The sequence below is a fragment of the Hemitrygon akajei genome, chromosome 7 (assembly GCF_048418815.1).
Source record: "Hemitrygon akajei chromosome 7, sHemAka1.3, whole genome shotgun sequence".
In the NCBI taxonomy this organism is placed as follows: Eukaryota; Metazoa; Chordata; class Chondrichthyes; order Myliobatiformes; family Dasyatidae; genus Hemitrygon; species Hemitrygon akajei.
The window spans coordinates 58,081,415-58,107,036 of NC_133130.1; the positions used below are offsets into that span (position 1 = coordinate 58,081,415).

Consider the following 25,622-nt stretch of genomic DNA (forward strand, 5'->3'; position numbering starts at 1 on the left):
ATAGCCAGACATGATAGCTCTGGCTGCAGGCTTTATTGACAGATCTCTGACTTAACATCCCTAAAGAACCTGACTGCTGACGCACAGTTTCCCAAACAGCTGCCCCCTCCTCCTTCCAAATACACTCCTCATCTGTGCTGCCAGTTTCAACTCAACCCAGCCACAATATCAAGGAAAAATAACAAAATTGATTTTATCACTCAAAAGAAATAGCGCATCTCTCAAATGATCAAAATATCCAGTTAAACACCAATCGATGTGCTCTTGTTGAAATTCCACTGAATAGCTTTGCTGATGAAGGGCTACAATGAATTGTCCCTGCAGCTTAAGTGCCAAGATACACATACATGTTTAATGCATGCTAACTGCTTTGTCACAGCCCACTTTTACAGAACTAGCACCTTGGCATGTCAGAAGGACTGGCAAAAGGAATTTGACAGAATTAGCAATATATCAGCATTGGCGGAGGACTAACGTCAGCAATCATCTACCCTGCAAATGGCTGGCTTACACATATTACCATCCTATCCAATTTTTTGAGCAACCTGACTCATGATCAGATTATATGCTTGCATAAGGCATAGTGAATCCAAAGCAAATTGGCAGCACAATAAAGTTTAATATCACTGGCATATGTCGTGAAATTTGTTGTTATGCGGCATCAACACATTGCAATATATAATAATAAAAACTGTAAATTAAAGTATATATATTTAAAACGAAGTTAAATTAAATACACAGTAAAAAAAAGAGAAAGAAAATTAGTGAGGTGGTGTTCATGGGTTCAATGTCCACTCAGAAATCTAACGACAAAGGGGAAGTAGCCATTCCCTAATCATTGATTGTGTGCCTTCAGATTCCCTCATGTTAGCAATGAGAAGAGGGCATGTCCTGAGCGATGGGGATCCTTCATGATGGATGCCACCTCTCTGAGGCATTGCTCCTTGAAGATATCCTGGATGTCAGAAAGGCGAGTGCCCATGGAGCATCCAGAACACTTTCAAGGAGCAAGTCCTCAGAGAGGTGTCATCCATCATTAACACCAGCAGCATCAACAACTAGAGCCGCAAACTTTGTGACCATTTTTAATAGATAGATAGATACTTTATTCATCCCCATGGGGAAATTCAACTTTTTTCCAATGTCCCATACACTTGTTGTAGCAAAACTAATTACATACAATACTTAACTCAGTAAAAAAAATATGACATGCATCTAAATCACCATCTCAAAAAGCATTAATAATAGCTTTAAAAAGTTCTTAAGTCCTGGCGGTAGAATTGTAAAGCCTAATGGCATTGGGGAGTATTGACCTCTTCATCCTGTCTGAGGAGTATTGCATCGATAGTAACCTGTCGCTGAAACTGCTTCTCTGTCTCTGGATGGTGCTATGTAGAGGATGTTCAGAGTTATCCATAATTGACCGTAGCCTACTCAGTGCCCTTCGCTCAGCTACCAATGTTAAACTCTCCAGTACTTTGCCCACGACAGAGCCCGCCTTCCTACGCCTTACTACGAACCAGTGTCATTGGTCCTCTTTTGCACTACTTTACTGTAATCTGTCATGCCTGCACTGTACTGCTGGCACAAAACAACAAATTTCACAGCTTGTGGCAGTGACAATAAACCTGATTCTGATACTGAGTCTGAATCATGAGGAATTATAAAGATATGACCCTGAGAAAAGCAGATAACTGAAGGTTGTTTTTTTTAAAACCTTTAATCTGTTTCATCCACTTCAACAGCATGGAATATTGTAACAGGTTTTACAAACTAATTATTTGCCCAGTTTTAAGGCCATCCTTAAAGCTATTTGACTGTGTATAACAAATTGGTAGTAACTACTATTCTATCAATTCACAGGTGATAACATTCTCAGAATCAGGTTTATTATCACCGGCCTGGGATGTGAAATTTGTTAACTTAGCAGCAGCAGTTCAATGCAATACATAATCTAGCAGAGAAAAATAATAACAATAATAAATAAGTAAATCAATTGCAGAAATTGAATAGATTTTAAAAAACATGCAAAAATCAGAAATGCTGTATATAAAAATAAAGTAAGGTGGTGTCCAAAGATTCAACGTCCTCTTAGGAATTGGATGGCAGAGGGGAAGAAGCTGTTCCTGAATTGCTGAGTGTGTGCCTTCAAACTTCTGTACCTCCAAACTTCTGTACGTCCTACCTGACAGTAACAGTGAGAAAAGGGCATGCCCTGGGTGCTGGAGGTCCTTAATTAATGAACGCTGCCTTTCTGAGACACTGCTCTCTGAAGATGTCCTGGGTACTTTGTAGGCTAGTACCCAAGATGGTGCCGACTAAACTTACAACCCTCTGCAGGTTCTTTTAGTCCTGTGTAGTAGCACCCCTCCCCATACCAGACAGTGATGCAGCCTGTCAGAGCACTCACCATGGTACAACTGTAGAAGTTTTTGAGTGTATTTGTTGACATGCCAAATCTCTTCAAACTTCTAATAAAGTATAGTCACTGTCTTGCCTTCTTTATAACTACATCAATATGTTGGGGACCAGGTTAGAACCTCATAGATCTTGACACCCAGGTACTTAAAGCTGCTCACTCTCTCCACTTCAGATCCTTCTATGAGGATTGGTATGTGTTCCTTTCTTTTACCCTTCCTGGAGTCCACAATCAGCACTTTCGTCTTACTGATGTTGAATCCTGAGATTCTACCAACAATGGTTGTATCGTCAGCAAATTTATAGATGATATTTGAGCTATGCCTAGTCACACAGTCACGTGTATATAGAGAGTAGAGCAGTGAGTTAAGCACACTTTCATGAGGTGAACCAGTGTTGATCATCAGTGAGGATATGTTATCACCAATCTGCACATATTGTGATCTTCCAGTTAGGAAGTCAAGGATCCAATTACAAAGGACAGTACAGAGGCCCAGGTTCTGCAACTTCTCAATCAGGATTGTGGGAATGATGGTATTAAATGCTGAGCTATAGTCGATGAACAGCATCCTGACAAAGGTGTTTGTGTTGTCTTGGTGACCTAAAGCTGTGTGAAGAGCCACTGAGATTGCGTCTGCCATTGACCTATTGTGGCGACAGACAAATTGCAATGGGTCCAGGTCCTTGCTGAGGCAGGAGTTCAGTCTATTCATGATAAACCTCTCAAAACATTTCATTACTGTTGATGCAAGTGCTACCGGGCGATGGTCATTATGGCAGCTCACATTATTCTTCTTAGTCACCACTATAATTGTTGCCTTTTTGAAGCAAGTGGGAACTTCTGTCATAGCAGTGAGAGGTTGAAAATGTCCTTGAATACTCCCAGTGGTTGGTCAACGCAAGTTTTCAGAGCCTTACCAGGTACTCTATCGGGAACTTCCGCCTTGCAAGGATTCACTCTCTTTAAAGACAGCCGAACATTAGCCTCTGAGACAGAAATCACAGGGTCATCAGGTGCAGCAGGGATCTTCACAGCTGTAGTTCTATTCTCCCTTTCAAAGTTGGCATAGAAGGCATCAAGTTCATCTGGTAGTGAAGCATCACTGCCATTCATGCCATTGGGTTTCACTTTGTAGGAAATAATGTCTTGCAAACGCTGCCAGAGTTGCCGTGCATCTGATGTCACCTCCAACCTCATTTGAAATTTTCTCTTTGCCCTTGAAATAGCCCACCGCAGATCATACTTGGTTTTCTGGTACAGGCCTGGGTTGTCAGATTCAAATGCCACAGATCTAGCCTTTAGCAGACGATATACCTCCTGGTTCATCCATGGCTTTTGGTTTGGGAATGTACTGTGTCTTTCTGGGTACACACTCATCCACACAGGTTTTCGTGAAGTCGGTAACAACTGCAGCATACTCATCCAGATTCTAAGATGAATCCCTGAATACAGTCCAGTCCACCGATTCAAAGCAGTCCTATAGGCGCTCCTGTGCTTCCCTTGTCCATACCTTCTTGGTCCTCACTGCTGGTGCTGCAGTCTTCAGTCTCTGCCTATACTCAGGGAGTAGAATTATAGCTAAGTGATCAGACTTCCTGAAGTGAGAGTGTGGAATAGCACGGTAGGCATTCTTGATGATGGTGTAGCAATGGTCCACTGTGTTGTAATGATGCAAATTCTTGACAATTCCTCAATTCTGAAGCAAGAAGAGATGTTTGCCTTCCAGGGACCCCAGCGTGCTCTCTGATTTGGTAACCCAATACTTATTCAAACAGTGACACCAAACGCTGTTGCTTCTAGTGTGAGGGAAAGCTGCATACATCAGTTCAAATTGAAGATAATACTCAGAAAATAAAAATATTAAATAAACGATAGAAGAAAGTGAAGAGAGATAGATGAAAATAAGTACTTTGTAGAATAATTAGATACTTAAATTTACAGCACAAAATATTCATATGGATAAAGTGAAGGTTAAATAGTTTAAACAAAGGAATGCATGTGCTAGAATCATAATGAGTGATTAACTGGACACTGTTAGACCTTGAGCAGACATCATAACTTTTGTTGTTTGGCTAATTATGACTTAAGTGACCAGCCAGTGCTTCCAGTGCTGTGACATTTTAGTGTATAAACATAGGGTTCAATTTATTACATAGTTAGAAGTAGTTCAAACCAGCAATTATAGACCAATACACAAGAGATTCTGCTGACGCTGGAAATCCAGAATGACAGACACAAAATACTTAGCAGGTCAGGCAGCATCAAGGAAAATTAATAAGCACTTGACATTTCAAGCCAAGAGCTTTCTTCGGGAATGAAAAGGAAGAGAGAAGATGCCAGAATAAAAAGGTGGGGGGGGGGGGTGGAGGGCTAGGAGGTCTATCCAGAAGGTGAAAACAGGTGGGTGGGAAAGATGAAGGCCTGGAAAAGAAGCAAGTCTGATAGGAGAGGAGAGTGGAACATGGGGAGAAAGGGAAGACGGATGGGCACCAGGGAAAGGTGATTGACAGGAGAGGAAAAGAGGTAAGACATTAGAGTGTGGTATAGAGAAGAGGGAAGGGAGAGGGAAAATAAAATTATTGGAAGGAGGCTGGAGGCTACCCAGATGTAATATGACTTGTTGCTCCTCCACGTTGAGTGGCCTCATCGTGGCAAAAGAGGAAACCATGTCAGAACAAGACTGGGGCTAGGAGTTAAAATGGTTAGAGGTGTATGAGAAAATGAGAGGCATTGATCATGTGGATAGTCAGAGGCTTTTTCACAGGGCTGAAATGGCTAGGACAAGAGGGCACAGTTTTAAAGTGCTTGTAAGTAGGTACAGAGGAAATGTCGGGGTAAGTTTGTTTGTTTGGGTTTTTTTACACAGAGAGTGGTGAGTGCACGGGATGGGCTGCTAGGAACGGTGGTGGAGGTGGATAGACTCTTGGATAGGTACATAGAGCGTAGAAAAACAGAGGGCTGTGGATAACTCTGGGACATGTTCAGCACAACTTTGTGGGCTGAAAGGCCTGCATTGTGCTGTAGGTTTTCTGTTTTCTATGGACAACAGGAAATTCCATTTTTGGCAGATAAAGCAGGGGTGCTTAACAAAACGGTCCTCCAACATGCGTTGGGTCACACCACTGTAGAGGAGGCTGCATAGACAAGACCACTTCTATATGCATCTCTTAAAGTTTAGATCCATTATTAGTGTACCCTGTGATAGAAGTCATTCCAGAGATCACTACAATCAGTTTGAAGTCCTGTCTGGTATGGACGCACAGATATAGCAATGGAAGCTTTGAAGTTACAGGCATATAACAGAACATTGAACAGTACAGCACATTACAGGCCCTTTAGCCCACAATGTTGTGGCAACGTTTTAACCTAGTTAAAATTCAATCTAACCCATTCCTCCCCCATAGCCCTCCATTTTTCTTTCATCTGTGTGTCTACCTAAGAGTCTATTAAATGCCCCAACGTATTTGCCTCTACCATCACCCCTGGCAGCACACTCTATCTGTCTACCACTGTGTAATAAATCTACCTTTGATTGATGCACCATCAATAACTCTTGGAGACGTGAGGCAAGATATCGGCTTTTATTGGCTGGAAGAAAGAACAAGCAGCAATTGACCACCACACTGCGTCCTGGAGACTGAGGCCGGGGCGGTGTCCCCAATCACCTTTATACCGGGGTCCGTGGGAGGACCCACGGTCAGTGGGAGGAGCCACAGGAGCAGTCAGCGGGGGGGCATGTCCAGACAGGTATATGTAGTTCACCACATTGACATCCTCAAATCACCTTAAATTTTGCCCCTTCATATTTGCTATTTCAACCTTCTTTGCTGCAAAAGAGAATAGCCCTAGTTCACTCAACCTGTCCTCATAAGACATGCTTTCTAATCCAGGAAGGATCATGGTAAATCTCCTATAATGAGATGACCAGAACTGAACACTAAGTGAGGTTAACTTGAGGTTTTTTAGACCTGCAACATTACCTCATGAGTTTTGAACTCAGTGCCCTGACTAATGAAGGCCAAACATCATGACTTTCTCAATCATAATATCAACTTGCTTGTCAACTTTGAGGGATCTAGGAACGTGGATCCAGGGATCCCTTTGTCCCTCCCCATTTCCAAGAATCCTGTCATTAATCCTATATTCTGCCTTCAAGCTCGACCTTCAAGCGTATTTTTTTGGATTGAACTTCAGCTGCCACTTCTCAGCCCAGCTCTGCACCCTACAAATGTCCTGTTGTAATGTAGCCTATGTCAACTTTCTGCACAATCTGCAACACTTTGCACCTTCATGTTTTTGCAAACTTACTAACCCATGTTTCTACTTCCTTTATCAAAGTCATTTATAACAATCACAAAGAGCAGGGGTCCCTGAATAGATCTTTGCAGCACACCACTGGTTTCTGACCTGCAGACTAAATGTGGCCCATCTACTACCCCTGCTGCCTTCAGTGGGCAAGAGAATTATAAATGCATGCAGCCAAGTTTCCTTCAATCCAAGCTTCCTGACTTACTGAACGAACCTACTGTGGGGAACTTCATCAAACATCTTACTAAAATCCATATACACCACATCCACAACCCTAAATTAAATCTTTTCCAACAATCTTATTATAATCCTATACACTTATTTAAAATCAACTGTGGGGGTTTTCATTACATTCAAGGATCGGTATTTAACTCTGAAGACATCAACCCAGTGTGATGCATTCATAATACAAGAATGGTAGTAGCTCTTTCGTAACATTTATTAACATTGACTGTCAGCTCCATTCTCAGAAGTACAATTTCCTCTCATTAACACAAGGTATCACACTGCTGTAAGGAGTTCATACATTCAATTGATAACTGACAACATGGGTGCACAGTAGCATAGTGGATAGTGCAACACTATTACAGATTGAGGAATCAGAGTTCAGAGTTCAATTCCAGCACCGTCTATAAGAATGCTTACATGTTCTATCCATCTGTATGTAGGATTCCTCCACATGTCCCAAAAGACTAAAGACATACCAATTATTGGTCATTGTAAATTGTCCTGTGATTAGGCTTGAGTTAAAATAGGTAGGTTGCTGAGTGGTGAGACTCATTGGGCTTGTTTCGTGCTGTATCTCTAACTAAATAGAATGTCGCGCAAAAATTTAAAAAACCACAAACTCTGAAACACTGGAATCCAATAGACAAAGGTCTATTGAAATGCCTGGGAATTTACCCCGATCAGTAGGCAAACATACAATTGAGATGTATCAGCACTTTTACTCTGCCTCAAACATTTATTCCAATGAAGTTAATGGATTGTATTTTGAATACGACAATAGCTAGGATGTTTTTTTCCTTGTTTTATCTTCAGTGCATCAGATTTGTTTTCATCTACTTCTTCAACAGTCAGTGAAACAGGGTAAATTTCATTTTTAAAAATAAAAGCTCAGTTAAAGACATATAAACTTCCAGTATCAACAAAGTTAGATCACTTATTCATTATTATGTGCAGACATATTATCATATGTACATTTTGTAAATTATCTGCTGAAATCTTTTGATAACAAAAAATTACTAAAATGATAGACTTAAAAGATAAATATTGACAACAAAATATGAACTATGCATAACACTGGGTCACGAGTGTGGATGTTCACATTTAATACTCAGAAAAGCCATAATTGTAAATGATGGCATATACTGTTAATGAATTTTCCAGTTATTGATGTTTTTCTTTGCAACTGTTAATGATGCAAATCAAAAGAAGGAACACTCCACATTTCTACTGCCTGGGCTACTGGCAACATTGAAAAAGTTGCTAATTATGATCACTGCTCCTTTCAATATGGTAGAGTTGTCTCCTTCAGATTTGCAGGACCAAGATCAAGTATTTTCCAAACTGATGCTGCAACAATTGTTGATTGCAAAACAGTTAAAAATTAAACATCAAAACATGGTGGATTATTATCCGAGAATGCATTCTTATCCTAAAATTGCAAACTTACATTTCTGCTAAACACTGAACCTCAAACAAAAGCTTTAAAACTATTTCTAGCATTTCAAGTACTATATGTTAATTGGCAGAAGTTTTGCAATCACTGATGCCACCTTTAGATTTTTGTTGGTGATTTTAATTTTGACTCCTTCCTGTTTAATCCTCATGTATATATGGCATAGAGTATTTTTTCCTTCAGAATAATCATCAGTGCAATACCCAGACGAAACAACTAATTGAAAAGAAGAATGCCATGGCTAAGTCAACAAAATGAAATTCCACAATTACATGAAGCAGTTGAGTTTGAGGTACTTCACTTTGGAGGTTATCTCACCCCACATAAATTTTGTGAATTGTCTATAGTTTCCAAGTGGACTTGGTAAAGGAAATGCAACAGGGAAGGGTCATTTTCAGTGATAATGAGCAAATTGTATGCTTGTACATTTTCCTTATCAATCATTCCTTGCACTCTCACTTTTATAGAATGTAAATGGAACATAAATGGAAAATTTATAGCAGAAATGCTTTGCATTTAAGGGCTTCCATCACGGATATGCCATTATTACCCATCATTCGTCAATACAGGCAGTCCCCGAGTTAACGAACGTCCGACTTACGAACAACTCATACTTACAAATGGCCTGCCATAAAGCATATTATATTGAAAATTCAAGTTAAATACAATTGTTCGTAATAACGAACGCATACACTACATTGTGACGCTCGTGAAAACATTGCACGGCTTCAGCAGTTCGTCGGCTCGAGGAAGGTGAACGCTGTCTGCCATTTTAAGTCGGATTATGTTGCCATTAATACTGTGTTGAGCGTGTAACTTTGTATTTGGCTTAAATTCTTCTCTTACTTACCATGTCTCTGAAGCGTAAATCTGATGCAAGTGCTGGTGATGGATCAAAGAAAAGGAAAACGATCATGATTGAAAATAAGGTGGAAATAAGAAAGCGATCAGAAAGAGGTGAAACATCATTGGTCATTGGAAAAGCATTAGGCTACAGTTAGTCAACAATCAGAACAATTTTAAAGGATAAAGTGAGAATAATGGAGCATGTGGAAGTTCCTGGCCCGATGAAAGCTACAATTATTACTAAGCAATGCAGTGGTTTGATTATTGAAATGGAAAGGTTAATCATAATTTTGTTAGACAATCAAAATCAGCGTAATATTCCTATTAGCCTTACTTTAATGCAAGAAAAGGCTTAAAGCCTTTTCAATGATTTAAAAGCTGCACATACAGCAAGTAAAAATGATTGTGATGAAGAATTTGTTGCGAGAAGGAGTTGGTTCAATCGTTTCTAAGTGAAGGCAAATTTACATAATATTAAAGTGCAAGGTGAAGCAGTGAGTGCCGATTTAAGTGCTGCGAGTGATTTTCCTGAAATGTTTAAAAAAATTATTGAGGAGGGAGGTTATTTGCCAGACCAAATATTTAATGTAGACGAGACTGGCTTAATTTGGAAAAAAAAATTCTGAAAGGACCTACATTTCAAAAGAGGAAAAAAGTGCACCAGGGCATAAGGCATTGAAGGATAGGCTAACGTTACTGTTTGGTGGTAACACATCCGGGGATTTCAAGCTTAAGCCTTTGCTTGTGTATCGCTCCCTAAATCCGAGGGCACTTTGCCATATCATTAAGGCATCTCTTCCCCTTATTTGGAAGGCAAATTCAAAGGCTTGGGTTACAATTGCCATCTTTGAAGACTGGTTCTTGAACCATTTTGTCCCTGCTGTTGAACGTTATTGCTTGGCCAAAAAAATTCCTTTCAAGATTCTATTTGTGCTTGACAACGCACCCGGACATCCAAGCACTTTAGATGACCTTCACCCCAATGTAAAGGTCGTATTTTTAGCCCCCAACACCACATCACTACTTCAGCCAATGGATCAGGATGTCATAGCGTCCTTTATGGCCTATTATTTATGGCGGACCTTCTCACAAGTAGTCAGGGCTACCCAAGATGATGTGATGAGCTTAAGGGGGTTCTGGAGGGATTATCATATCTATGATGCCATCAAAAATATTGCTGATTCTTGGATGAAGTGAAGCAGTCAAATATGAAAGGAGTGTGGAACAAATTGTGTCCCCAATTCGCACATACTTTTCAGGGGTTTACAGCTGATGACATCGCTGAAGCCAGGCAAGCTGTGGTTGATATTGGTAATGAACTGCAGTTAGACATCAGTGAAAATGATGTTTTCAACTCCCATACCGAAGAACTGAACAACGAAGACCTTCAGGAACTAGAGCAGCAGATGAGAGCATTTGAAGAAGAAGAAGACTGGCACCTAGGAACTCCGGAACCAAGAAAGTTTGTGATGAAAGAGTTAGCTGAAGCCTTTCGTCTCATTGAAGCAGAGATGGCAAAGTTAGAGGAGCAAGATCCTAATACAGAAAATTTCACCAAAGTTTACCGTGCAATTACCGAGGACCTCAGCTGCTACAAGGCCATTTATGACGAGAAAAAGAAAAGCTCTGTACAAACCTCCCTCCCTTGATGTCTACTTCACGAAATTGACTCCAGTATGAATGCTCCTTCCGGTATGTAAGACATCGCTGGAACCGTATGTAGTTCCTTTTATTATTACTGTATTATGTTAAAGATGTTTTAGTGTATTTGGAAGTGTTTCTTAAGTGTTTTATATGCATAGAAAGGTAAAATATATACTATATATTATGACAAACATTTGACTAACTGACACTAAATAATACCGGATGTACCAGTTCTGACTTGCATACAAATCCGACTTAAAGATGGACTTAGGAACGGAACTCGTTCGTAACCTGAGGAGTGCCTGTACATTGCAAATTGTTTGTAAAAAAATGTCAGGCAGGTACTTGCTGTAAAGCTAGAAGTTACATTTGGTTTTCTAGAGACTCTTCCAGAGACCTGGTCATTTATAAGATTTTGCTTCAAATCAGTGACTCTGGATCTGTTCATTCTTCCAGGCTCTATGCCATGCACTTATTGAGTGAAACAATTACAAAGTTAAAAAAGTTTCTTGGTCAGCTTTATGATAACATTCCTTTTTAATATATAAACACATTTTTAATTTTTATTTGGATAAGCAATTCTAATACCATGTGATTACATTTCACTTTTCTATTCCCAATATTGCTTCAGTGGTAAAATGTTACACAGTTATAATAGCACAGAACTACATCCTTCAGCACAACAGGTTCTCTTACACCAATAAGCATCAATTGATAGCAATTCTACAACAATACAAATTTATTCTCCCAACATTCTCTTCAATTATTTCTCACATTCTTCCAACTACCCACACTCTAGGTGCAATTTAAAGTGGCCACTGACATCTTTGGATTGTGGAAAAAAATCTGAGCAAACAGGAAATACTCATGTGGTCACAGACAAACTCTACACAGAGGTCAGGAATGAACTCAGCTCTACTGCCTATGTCAGTCTACATTTTCAATTTGTTGACATGGTTTTACTTATTCCTTTTAGAGACAAGTTATATAGAACATAAAACAGCACAACACAGGTACTTCGGCTCACTGTGTGGGCACTGACACAATTCCAAGTTAACTAATGCCATCTGCCTGTACATGACCCACACTCCCCTTTCACTGCCAAATCATCTCTCTACCTAAGCCCTCTGAAACACTGCAATCATATCTGCTTCTACCACCTGCCCACCAGCAGTGTTCCAGTCCCCTGCCACACACTCTGAAAAATAAATTTCATTTCACAAATTTCTTTGAAAAATTCCCCCACCACCTTCCCCACCTTCAAGACTTCTATATCTGACATTTCTACTTTGGGAAAAATTCGGTGACTATTACTCCATCTGTGCCTGTCATAATTTTATATACCATCAACTTGTTCTCCCCCACCACCTTCAAAACTACTGAGAAAATAATTTAAATTTGTCTGGCCTGTCCTTAATTGTTTTTACACTCCAATCCATGCATCATCCTGGTGAACCTCTTCTGCACGCTCTCCAAAGCCTTCCATCCATTCTCTAGTGTGGTGACCAGAATTGCACACAGTACTCCAATGTAGACCAAACAAAGTTTCATGCAGCTACAACATGATTTACCAGCTTTTATACTCAATTCTCTGATCAATGAATTCAAGCATGTTGTTCTTTGCCCCCTATCTATTTATGTTACCACTTTTACGAAGGTATGGATCACAGCTACTGGTTGTGGACAACGGTGGATAGTGATGGAGCATTTTCTTGGTACTGCAATGCAATTTTAGATTTCTTGTTCTATTGTCACTAATCGCTTCCGTTTATGATGTTTCTTTTTCTTTCCCATCAGATCTGAAGTCAGACAGAGACAAATTTGATTAATCTGTTGATTCATCTGATTCATCTGTTGATCTGCCTTACACATGATAATATGCAATCTTGGAGTATCTGTTTCAATGATGTTTTTAATTTTATCCTCTATTTTCATAAATGGAGCTTATACATGCAGTAATTGTCCTCTTCACAATTCAGGTCATGATTTAGCAGGATCGTTGTGATGTTGGCTTCCTCTGAATTCTACAGTCAGTCTATAGATGCAATTTTATCATTTTTAAAAAAAAATAACATGGAGGTACTATTCTTGGTTGTGGGTTAACAAATCAATTCCATCGTCAGCCACAGCCTCAGTAGTATCTCAGTGCTCATTATTTCTTCTTTGTTGTGTGATAGTATCTTAAAGATTCTTGTGCATATTGTTCCAGTTTAAAGTTCATATAGCTCTCATTTTGAATTTCTCTTTGGCTTGTCTCCCTCTTCTGAAATAATGGTCTCTGCATGTTATTGAGTACAATATTTCTCAATTTAACTTTTAGTGAAATGCCATCAGTTCTATAGCCATCACAGACAGCATTTCATCTTTTCAGAGCATTTCTAAATCACATGTTGAAAAAGCATGTGCAATATTTGTACTTACCAGTATCTGTTATTTTGCTCAACATTTTTGATGCCACATTTACTTGCAAGTGCATTTGCCCACCTAAACCTCCCATGTAATACTTCTCCTATGGTGGCAACTGAGCTAGTGCATCTACTTGCCTTTTCCCGTTTAGTATTTCAGAGGGTAGTCACAATTTGGAACCTGAAGTCTAATCCTTGAAATTTGGTGGCACTTTGTTTTATTTCTCCAACTTCTATTACTGTGAGTGCATTAGATAGTAATTTTATCTGTTTGCTACTTTGGACTTGAATTATTCTTGAGTCTTGTATGTATAAAATTACAGGGTGTTTTTAGCTCTGTTGCTGTATTAACTGACAAATAATGTGCATACTATTTCCTTGAATGTTGAAAGTCAAGTTTTGACTACTGATAATTATTTCAGTAAGTTTTTCCCAGTACTTTTCAGGTTTGTGAAATGTTTTATCAGGAATGAAAGAATTTGTATACTAGTTTATTCTTAGACAACTTTAGTACTATCATGTTTATTTGTGCTTCCATTCCAGCAATATATGACATTTTCTGGGCTTAGTTTCCCTCCATCTGGTGTTTATAACCATTCCAAAATACTGGCATTTTAATTTTTACAATACATTTGCATTGGAACTTCACATTCTTGGCTGCTTCCATAGCTCCATGAAGATCATGGTCACGTGCTACACCATCAATTCCATGAATATGGACATGAACAACTCTGGGTATCAGAAAATGCATCATCCAAATGGAGCATGAACTTTGTTTAACAGCAAAAATTCCTCATCAAGCCTTTAACGGTCCAATAGCCTTTTGTGGCATTGTTTGCTAAAAACTTTGGTTTCTGCCAATGCGGATGGGATTCCTTCTGGAGCTGCACTTGGACAGAAATTTCTTTTGATCACTTGATTCAGTGGACCAAATCTTAGCAATCCATTACAATTCCTTTCAACATAACGAAGTTCAAGCAACTTGTAAGTTTACATGAACAGAAGAGATGTTGCAAACACTGGAAATCTTGAGCAACACACACAAAAATGCTGGAGGTCCTCAGCAGGTCAGAGAGCATCTATGGAGGGGAATAAACATTCAACATTTTGGGCCCTTCATAAGGACTGGAAAGGAAGGGGGAAGGGGGCAGAAGCCAGAATAAGAAGGTGGGGGTTGAGGAAAAGGAGTACAAGCTGGCCAGACACAGGTGAGAACAGGTGAGGGGGTGCAAATTAAAAAGCTGGGAGGTAATGTGTGGAAAAGGTATAGAGCTGATGAAAAGAATTCTAATAGGAATGGGTAATGGCCGTGGAGGAAAGAACATGGAGGGAAATAAGATGGAAGTGGTCGGCAGATGAGAAGGGATAAAAGGATAAATGGAAGAGGGAACAGTAAAAGAGACAAAGAGGGAGAGGTAGAAATTACCGTAAATTGGAGAAATCGATATCTATGTCATAAGGTTGGAAGCTACCCAGAGAGAATGAGGAGTGATTCCTCTGACCTGAGGTAGTCCTTGCCACGGCAATAGAGGAGGCCATAAACAGAATGTCAGAATGGGAATGGGAAATCGAATTGAAATGGGTGGCCACTGGGAGATCCTACCTTTTGCAGCAGAGTAAACTTTCTCAATAAAGCAGTCACCCAATCTGCACTGAATCACTGATGTATCAAGAACATCGGATAAAATAGATAACCCTGACAGAATTGCAGATGAAGTGTGGCCTCTGCTAGAAGGACTGTTTGATACCCTCAATGGTGGTGAAGGAGGAGGGTCTATCGCCAAAGACATGGGCAAATTTCTGCAGAAGTACTATGAAGAGCATTCTACCTGGTTGCATAATTGTCTGGAATGAAGGGCCCATTGCCCAGGATCAGAAAATTGTAACTCAGCCAACTCCATCATGGACACCAGCCACCCTAGCACTGAGGACATCTTCAAAAGGCAATAACCTCATAAAGGCAGCATCCATCATTAAGGACTCCCATCACCTGAGGAAATAATCTCTTCTCATTGCAACCATCAAGGAGGAAGTACAGAAACCTAAAGCCACACACTCAGTATTTAAGGAACAGCTTCTTTCCTTCTGTCATCATGTACACTACATTTTCTCTATTTTGCTCTACTTATGTAGGACGTTTCTCATCTTTTTCTTGATCTGGATTGCAATGTAGGTTTCACTAGTGATTATTGCAACATTCTTGACCTTGCCTCTTGATCATAGAACAGTACAGCATAGGAACTGGCCCTTAAGCTCACAATAGTGTGGAACTAATTGAATGCCTAATGATAACATATGTTTTATTTTCTTGTGAATGTTGCGTATCTGATGTTATCTGCCTGCAATGCTGCGACAAGTATTCTTTTCCTTTGCAACTATGCACAGAACAACAAGCTTGACTTCGACTCTAAACAAAACTGATCCTTTCTGCCTAAACAATATCCATCCCTTCATTCTCTGCCAATTTATGTGCCCATCTAAGAACTTTTTAAACAAGTATTTTTAAACACCTCCATCGTATTTGTCTCCACTATGCCTGCCTTCAGACGGATTGGCCAAACCCAAATAAACTTACAATGGAAAAATTATTTTCATTTCTCTTAAATTTTAGCTGTCTTTTATTGAGTTATATATTGCTGTATTGTCAGCTCTTATTTTTATCATTAATTCAGTACAATAGGATGATGAATTACATAAGTCCCTTAGCAAAGGCATTATTTCCACCAGGCAATACTTAATGATTAATATAGGATGATATAAACGTCAATTTAAATATAGAAATGTGTCTCCACTTTGAGTTGGGAACTGAACTGAGTAAAACAAAATGTTTCAAACAACAAGCAGATCACATCATTGAGCCATTTCTGCTTGGAGCATTTCAGTTTTTAAAACCCTAACCTTGATTTTTCACAGCTCTTAATAGCAATTAACAATATCCTGTGATCTACTAACAAGATATCCAGTGCATATGACATTTTAAACATTGCTTAATGTTATAAAATTTACTGAGAAGCAGCAGCAGCAACAGCCAACAATGGAATTTTTTTCAGCAGGCAATAAACCACTCCCAGCATATAAAAACAGCAATTTGTGAATTTAGATATGGTTAACTTAAAATGTTGCAAAATGTAAATATGACAGTTTGTGATAGATCTTGAAAAGTACACTCTTGTGATACGCAGCATACCCAAGAAATGGAAGAATTTTGCGCAGGAAGGCATGCCACAAAAGGACAGAACCAAGTTGAAAGACACTTTGTACATGCAAATCAAAGTATCTTGGAGAACTATGGGGAACTATGCAACAGGTGGCAGTAGAGCAAAACTATAAAGCAAGATTGTTGGTCATTTAAAACAGCAACAACTCCCTTGAAGCTGAATGAAAACAGATTTATGCAAATTGACTTACACATGAATTAACTAGCATTTGTACAGCAAGCCAAAGAGAATTTCAGAGCTTGCAGTTTTGGTTTTAAAATGGTAGAGCAATTATTAGTGATATTATTAAAATTGAGGTAGTGTTCAATTGCAAGACAATGCAGGTAAGAAAAGTAAGAGATGAATGGAACTAGCGATGAACTAGGCCAGAGTATAGAATGAGCTGAACACAAGAAACCAGGAAATAGACTCGGTGAAAATTCAAAGTTCAAAGTAAATTCATTATCAAAGTACATATATGCTACCATCTACTATTGTGAGATTAATTTCCTTGCAGGCATTTACAGAGAAAAAGAAATACAATACAATTTTATGGAAAACTATCCATAAGCAAAGAATGAAACACTAAGATGCAAAAGACAAATTACGCAAATAAAAATAACACTGAGAATATTAGTTGTAACAAGTCCTTAAAAGTCTGCAGATTCAGTTCAGAATAGTGGTGAATGAAGTTATCCACACCGGTTCAGGAAGCTGATTGCTGTAGGGTAATAACTCTTCCTGAACTTGGTAATATGGGACCCAAGTCCTCTACTTCCTACCTTATGGTAGTGAAGAGGGCATGGTCTAGTTGGTGGAGGTCTGTGGTGAATGCTGCTTTCTTCTGGTAATGCACCATGCAAATATACTAAATGGAAGTGCTTCTGAGTGAGTAGCAACAGGGATGGAAGTGAGGAAGGGCAACAGAAGGGAACACACAAGGAATGAAGGGGAAAGGGCATGAGCAAACATTGAGGGGAAAGGGGTGTTTGAGAGAGGGAAGCAAGAGAGAAATTACTAAGAGTGCAAAAAGACGGTGTGTGAGTAGTCAGAGGGCAAGCAGGCAGTAATTGAGAATGAGTAGGAACTTGTTTTAGTGCAGAATGATAAGCTGAAATACAAGTTATTAGCTTTCTTATACTTAATTTGATTCCAAATAATAACATTTTAGTAAAAGGGCCTAGGAAGATTGTAGATGAATCCAAGTTAAGTTGTAATTATGTGGAAATAGTCGTTACTTTTTAATAACGTTACCAAGGAATAGCATATGGATGAGAAACAGAGGGCTAAAGACAAATCCTTGGAAGACATTGGAAGTAATGGTGGACCTTGAGAAGAGAAGCAATTTGCAGATGATATTCTGGTTCTAATTAGATAGATGGTATTTAACCTCACTGAAATTAATGATTATAGAAGAATATCGGACAGCACAGTAGCTCAGCAGTTAGCGTAATGCAATCACAATGCCAATGACCTGGGTTCAATTCCACCATTGTCGTTAAAGAATTTGTACATCCCTCCCATGACCACATGGGTCTCCTCCACTTTCCAAAGATGTAATGGTAGCAGGTGAATTGGTCACATAGGTGTAATTGGGCTCAGTGGGCTGCAGGGGGCAATTATTGTGCTGTATCTCTGAATCAAACTTTTGAGTAGGGATGGTTAGCCAAAACAAAGTACAGATGCATGAAGGAAGGAAGGAAGGAAAAGACTTGCCCCAGTCATTGCAGTCAAGTTTAGTTCATTAGTGATTATTGTCAAAGAGATATAATGTACAGCAAAAATAATAATTTAAGTTTAATTATAATAGATTTAAAAGCTTAGCTTACATGAGAAAAAGAGTAAAAACTTACATTTATATTGTACTTCCAAGATGACCATTGGGAAAAGAGACGATATAGTGTGAACGAAGTGAAGGCGACAACAATTTTGACACTTTTTTCAAGTGGGAAAAAAAATAAAATTAAGTTTAGAAATTTAAAGTCACAATTCTGGTAAATGGTTCTAAAGTAGGGTTACTATACAATTTAAACTAAAGCATCATATAACTGATATATTTGCTGTGCATTAATTGCAGTTTCAGTAACTTTATTAATGGAATAACAGTCAGTTATATATTTGAATTAAATGTTTTAATAATATTAAATATTTTAATTTTGAACTGATTAATTTCTAATATAATACTTCCAGGATTTCTTAATGTTTAAGATATTGAGAAACTTTATATGTGTATTTTCTAACCAGATTTGACATTGATCCACTGCAATGTTTGATTTCATTCGCAATTCATCAGCAGATCAAACAGTTTACGTCTGCAAACAGGAAGTCGGGGACAATATACAGATAGAGCCTGAAAAGAAGCTGTGTCTTGGAAATTCTAACTGGCCAAGGTCTAACCAGCAACACCATCAACATTCTAAGGTTCACTGTTGTATGCTTAATATTTCAGTAATATTAGAGCAATATTGTAAATATATTGTTTAATTAAGTATTCTTTGTTTACACAATTACAAGTTATATGTACAAAGTACATTAAATGGCATACATTGCTACACCACCATATGTGCGCACCACTAAGGTAAAAACTAAACATCCAGGAGTTATCCCCAGCTCCATGTTTATTGGAGTTACAAAACATAACTGTGGTGATGAGCAAGTTTTAAAATGAACCCAAGACAACTATCTACTGCTTGAAATGCAGCAGTTTTCCTCTTTTGAAGGAGAGACAGAGAGAGACAGAGAAAATGGAATAGCCAAAGAGAAACAAGTACCAGTTTTGCTGAGTGTAACTGGTAGAGAAGCAAACAATTTGCTTAGAATTTTACTATTCCATCAAAACCAGCCAAAATGAACTTTGCTGATATCATAAAAGAAATGCAGGAACATTATGAACCGAAACAATTGTTGATTGCAGAATGCTTTAGGTTTCATAAGTGAAATCAAAAAGAAGGGGTGTCCATTTCAGTGTATGTAACTGAGTTGAAGAAATTGTCTAAGCATTGTCAGTTCAGTGATGGGCTTAATGATTCACTGAGAGATTATTTAGTTTGTGACATCTTACAAGAAAGTATCCAAAAACAGCACCTAACTAAAGCACAACTCACATTTAAAACTGCAGCCAGAGATGCAAGTGAGTTGCATTTAGGAATGAAAATAAGCATGAACAAAATTGCATTGTCTAAACTGAAATCTGCACGGCCAAATAAATTGTGTTAACATTGTGGCAGGAGCTCCCATACACCAGATTAATGCCAGTCTAAAGGTGAAGCTTGCAGAAAATGCAACAAAGTCGAACAAATACCAAGAGCGTGTCGGGCAGGTAGAAATAAATGGACTGCATGGGGATGAAAAAAAACTATCTAATCTGCATGCTGTTGATGAAAAATCTGATAATGATGACAGTGACACAGGACTGCTTAGCCTTAAGATGTATATGTGAAAACTAACAAGGGACAAGCAACATAAATTACACCAGAAATGTATAGCAAATTAACTAAAATGGAATTGGACTATAAATCAAAATGGAAATGAAGCTGGCTTAGCTGTTTCAGTCATTCTACAAAATCAGGTTGAATGTCATTTTGAAGATACTGACCTGAAGCTTGCAGATATCCAACTAAGAACTTACACTAGAGAAAATGTAACTCCTGTGTGAATGACATTTGTAAAAGTGAAATACAACAACCAACAAGCCACATTGGGGTTGGATATGGTAACAACATGAAACCACCATTGTGGGGCCATGATTGGCTGAGACAACTACAACTTGAATGGAGATCTATCCACAAATTGCATGACATATCCACTACAATAAAGTCAACTGAAAGCAAATTAAGAAAGGTTCTTGATGATGCCACAGCAGTTTTCAAGAATGGCATTGGAAAACTCAAATATATCAAGGGTTAAATAGGGTTAAACGAAAATTCCACACCGAAGTTTTTACAAAGCCCTTGCGGTTCCTTATACCATCCATGATAAAATAGCCATTAACGTGGATCGAGTGTGAAGGAATTCTTTCCAATGTTGAGTGCAGCCCATGGGCATTGCCAGTGGTCCCTGTAACCAGGAACTGAGATGATTTTAAGGTCACCATCAAACCCATGCTACTGGCTACTATGCTCCACCTACAGATCAGGAAGAAATGGCAGTGGACAAAGGTAACAGAAATGGTGACATCAGACACTGCACACAAATTATGATCCACAACACCCAGTGAAGCCTACCTCTGACACCTCACCTTATGGAATAGGTGCAATCATGTCACATGTTAGTAGTAATGGAAATGAACTTCCCATATCTTTCCATATATGGCTCCAGGGTGACCAAGGATGGGAGCTCAACATTCAGGGATATTCAATATTCAGGAGGGATAGACAGGAAAGAAAGGGAGGTGGGGTAGCATTGCTGGTTAGAGAGGAGATTAACGCAATAGAAAGGAAGGACATTAGCCTGGAGGATGTGGAATCGATATGGGTAGAGCTGCATAACACTAAGGGGCAGAAAACGCTGGTGGGAGTTGTGTACAGGCCACCTAACAGTAGTAGTGAGGTTGGGGATGGCATTAAACAGGAAATTAGAAATGCGTGCAATAAAGGAACAGTAGTTATAATGGGTGACTTCAATCTACATATAGATTGGGTGAACCAAATTGGTAAGGGTGCTGAGGAAGAGGATTTCTTGGAATGTATGCGGGATGGTTTTCTGAACCAACATGTCAAGGAACCAACTAGACAGCAGGCCATTCTAGATTGAGAATTGAGTAATGAGGAGGGGTTAGTTAGCAATCTTGTCATGTGAGGCCCCTTGGGTAAGAGTGACCATAATATGGTGGAATTCTTCATTAAGATGGAGAGTGACATAGTTAATTCAGAAACAAAGGTTCTGAACTTAAAGAAGGGTAACTTTGAAGGTATGAGACGTGAATTAGCTAAGATAGACTGGCAAATGATACTTAAAGGGTTGACGGTGGATATGCAATGGCAAGCATTTAAAGATTGCATGGATGAACTACAACAATTGTTCATCCCAGTTTGGCAAAAGAATAAATAAGGGAAGGTAGCGCACCCGTGGCTGACAAGGGAAATTAGGGATAGTAACAAGTCCAAAGAAGAAACATATAAATTAGCAAAAAAAAGCGGCACACCTGAGGACTGGGAGAAATTCAGAGTCCAGCAGAGGAGGACAGAGGGCTTAATTAGGAAAGGGAAAAAAGATTATGAGAGAAAGCTGGCAGGGAACATAAAAACTGACTATAAAAGCTTCTATAGATATGTGAAAAGAAGAAGATTGGTCAAGACAAATGTAGGTCGCTTACAGTCAGAAACAGGTGAATTGAGCATAGGGAACAAGGATATGGCAGACCAATTGAATAACTACTTTGGTTCTGTCTTCACTAAGGAGGACATAAATAATCTTCCGGAAATAGTAGGGGACCGAGGGTCTAGTGAGATGGAGGAACTGAGGGAAATACATGTTAGTAGGGAAGTGGTGTTAGGTAAATTGAAGGGATTAAAGGCAGATAAATCCCCAGGGCCAGATGGTCTGCATCCCAGAGTGCTTAAGGAAGTAGCCCAAGAAATAGTGGATGCATTAGTGATAATTTTTCAAAACTCCTTAGATCCTGGATTGTTTCCTGAGGATTGGAGGGTGGCTAATGTAACCCCACTTTTTAAAAAAGGAGGGAGAGAAAAACTGGGGAATTATAGACCCGTTAGTCTGACATCGGTGGTGGGGAAAATGCTAGAGTCAATGATCAAAGATGTGATAACAGCACATTTGGAAAGAGGTGAAATCATCGGACAAAGTCAGCATGGATTTGTGAAAGGAAAATCATGTTTGATGAATCTTATAGAATTTTTTGAAGATGTAACTAGTAGAGTGGATAGGGGAGAGCCAGTGGATGTGGTATATTTAGATTTTCAAAAGGCTTTTGACAAGGTCCCACACAGGAGATTAGTGTGCAAACTTAAAGCGCATGGTATTGGGGGTATGGTATTGATGTGGATAGAGAATTGGTTGGCAGACAGGAAGCAAAGAGTGGGAGTAAACGGGACCTTTTCAGAATGGCAGGCAGTGACTAGTGGGGTACCGCAAGGCTCAGTGCTGGGACCCCAGTTGTTTACAATATATATTAATGATTTAGACGAGGGAATTAAATGCAGCATCTCCAAGTTTGCGGATGACACGAAGCTGGGCGGCGGTGTTAGCTGTAAGGAGGATGTTAAGAGGATGCAGGGTGACTTGGATAGGTTAGGTGAGTGGGCAAATTCATGGCAGATGCAATTTAATGTGGATAAATGTGAGGTTATCCACTTTGGTTACAAGAACAGGAAAACAGATTATTATCTGAACGGTGGCCGATTAGGAAAAGGAGAGGTGCAACGAGACCTGGGTGTCATTGTACACCAGTCATTGAAGGTGGGCATGCAGGTACAGCAGGTGGTGAAAAAGGCAAATGGTATGTTGGCATTCATAGCAAAAGGATTTGAGTACAGGAGCAGGGAGGTTCTACTGCAGTTGCACAAGGCCTTGGTGAGACCGCACCTAGAATATTGTGTGCAGTTTTGGTCCCCTAATCTGAGGAAAGACATCCTTGCCATAGAGGGAGTACAAAGAAGGTTCACCAGATTGATTCCTGGGATGGCAGGACTTTCATATGAAGAAAGACTGGATCGACTAGGCTTATACTCATTGGAATTTAGAAGATTGAAGGGGGATCTTATTGAAATGTATAAAATTCTAAAGGGATTGGACAGGCTAGATGCAGGAAGATTGTTTCTGATGTTGGGGAAGTCCAGAATGAGGGGTCACAGTTTAAGGATAAAAGGGGAAGCCTTTTAGGACCGAGATGAGGAAAAACTTCTTCACACAGAGAGTGGTGAATCTGTGGAATTCTCTGCCACAGGAAACAGTTGAGGCCAGTTCATTGGCTATATTTAAGAGGAAGTTAGATATGGCCTTTGTGGCTAAAGGGATCGGGGGTATGGAGAGAAAGCAGGTACAGGGTTCTGAATTGGATGATCAGCCATGATCATACTGAATGGCGGTGCAGGCTCGAAGGGTCTAATGGCCTACTCCTGCACCTATTTTCTATGTTTCTATGTTTCATGTCACATTTTCCTACCACCGCAGAGAAAAATTACGTACAGATTGACAGAAAAGCCTTGGGTTTGGTCTGGGGTGTAAAATGTTTTAAACAGTACTTGTATGGGAGAGAACTTACCCTTATTTTTGATCTTCAACCAGTAATGTCCATTTTCAGTCCACAGAAGGATATTGAACTAATAGCAACAGCCTAAATCAGTACCAGATTTAAGATCACCAGGATATGTGAAATCTGTTGTTATGCAGCAGCAGTACATTACAATACATAATAATAAACACCGTAAACTAAAGTACATACATTTAAAAAATTTAAATCAGGTTGTGCAAAACGGGGAAGAAAAAGGAAAAGTTGTGAGGTAGTTTCATGGGTTCAATGTCTACTCAGAAATCTGATAGTACAGGAGAAAAAAAACCTATTCCTGAATCATTGAGTGCTTGCCTCAAATGTCTTGATGGTCTCAATTACAAGATCGAATTCCAGAGGACAACTAATCATGGAAATGATGATGGATTGTCCCATTTACCTTTGGAAAACTAAATACCGGAAAAATTTACAAAAGAGGACATGCTACTTGATACCGTATATTCTCCCTGGTACAAATCAAAAGTCTCCCTATTACAGAAGATATGATCCAAAAGAAAACCAGAAAAGACCCCACACTATCTGCATGGCAATCCAAAGAGGCCAGAATGTTCAGCAGAAATTGCATTTCTCCCATTTTTTAACCAGCGCTGGCAAAACCTTGCCCTTGATGGCGATTGCCTTATGTGGAGATTGAGATTTGTTGCAAAGTACAAGCTGAGAGCAGGAGCTACTGTACCTGCTAGTCATCTGGGCATGGTCAAAATGAAAGAGCTGGCTCGAAGCATTGTCTGGTGGCCTGGGATAGGTCAGCAAATTGAGCAGCTTTTTGTGCACTGTTCGGGATGCCAGCACGTCCAGAAAATGCCAACAGCAACTCTACTTCATCCCTAGGAATAGAGTGCATTGCCCTGGCAGGGGGTTCCTGTGAATTTTGCCGGACCATTCATGGCACAAATTTCTTGGTAGTAATGTATGCAGCTACAAAGTGGCCAGAAATGTTTCCAATGGCTTCCACTGCAACTTTGCAAACTGCTAACGTCTTGAGAAGCCTCTTCTCAAGGACTGGTATTTCAGAACACTTAGTCAGTGACAATGGAACACTGTTTATTGCAGAAAGGTTTCAGTCTTTCCTGAAAATGAATGGAATAAGACATATCATATCTGCACCGTATCACCCAGCTACAAATAGCTTGACATAAAGGTTTGTCCAGAGTCTAAAGAACACACTGTGAGCAATGCCATCAGAACACACTACAGTACACTGCTCGGCAATTTCCTCCTTATATATATTCTAATGCAGCACACTGCACGACCAACAACTCAGCAACTATGCTGCTCCTGGATCAACCCTTGCCCTTACTCTTGGATCTTCTCAAGCCCAATCTCAGACAGAGTATGAAGGACAAATTACTGAGACAAACTGAGAGCTCCTCAAACAATGAAGCTCAATGTTCCACTCCTGGACAAGCAGTCCTGGCGAGGGACTACACAGATGATCAAAAATGGGCGCTTGGAAAGATTAAGGATAGTACTGGACACCCTCCTACATAGTGGAAACTGCATCAGACATCATCTGGAGATGGCACATTGATCAGCTGAGGAGAGCAGACACAATTGTTGGAGAAGAAAGGTGTCTAGGGCTGTCAGAACCACTTCCTGTAGTCCCAGAGTCAACTCATATAACCACCACCAAGGCGGCCACAGAACGTGAGATTAATTCACAGCCAGAAGTCTTACCTACCAAATAGAGCAATCCACCCCCCCCCACCTTGTCAAGAAAGATGTTATCCCACAAAAGTAAAAAATTCTCCACAGTGATTAATCTTCAAGCTTGAAGATCAATAGATATACAGTAACATTTGAGTAATATTGTAAATATTGATTAAGCATTCTTTCTTTGTTTACATAATTCATTATGGGCTACATACATGAA

General features: G+C 39.5%; 1 protein-coding gene across 5 annotated transcripts in view; it reads right to left on the minus strand.

Annotated features, from left to right (window-relative positions):
- Positions 1 to 25,622, minus strand: part of LOC140730474 (neurexin-1) — a 1,634,325-nt gene that overhangs the window by 1,555,328 nt on the left and 53,375 nt on the right. For 3 of the 5 annotated variants that reach the window (XM_073050924.1, XM_073050926.1, XM_073050925.1), the window contains exon 3: positions 18,354 to 18,435. The exons of the other annotated variants lie outside the window; for them this stretch is intronic. The gene's annotated coding sequence lies outside the window, so the exon portion shown is untranslated. The remainder of the gene's footprint in view (positions 1 to 18,353; positions 18,436 to 25,622) is intronic. 5 annotated transcript variants of the gene reach the window in all.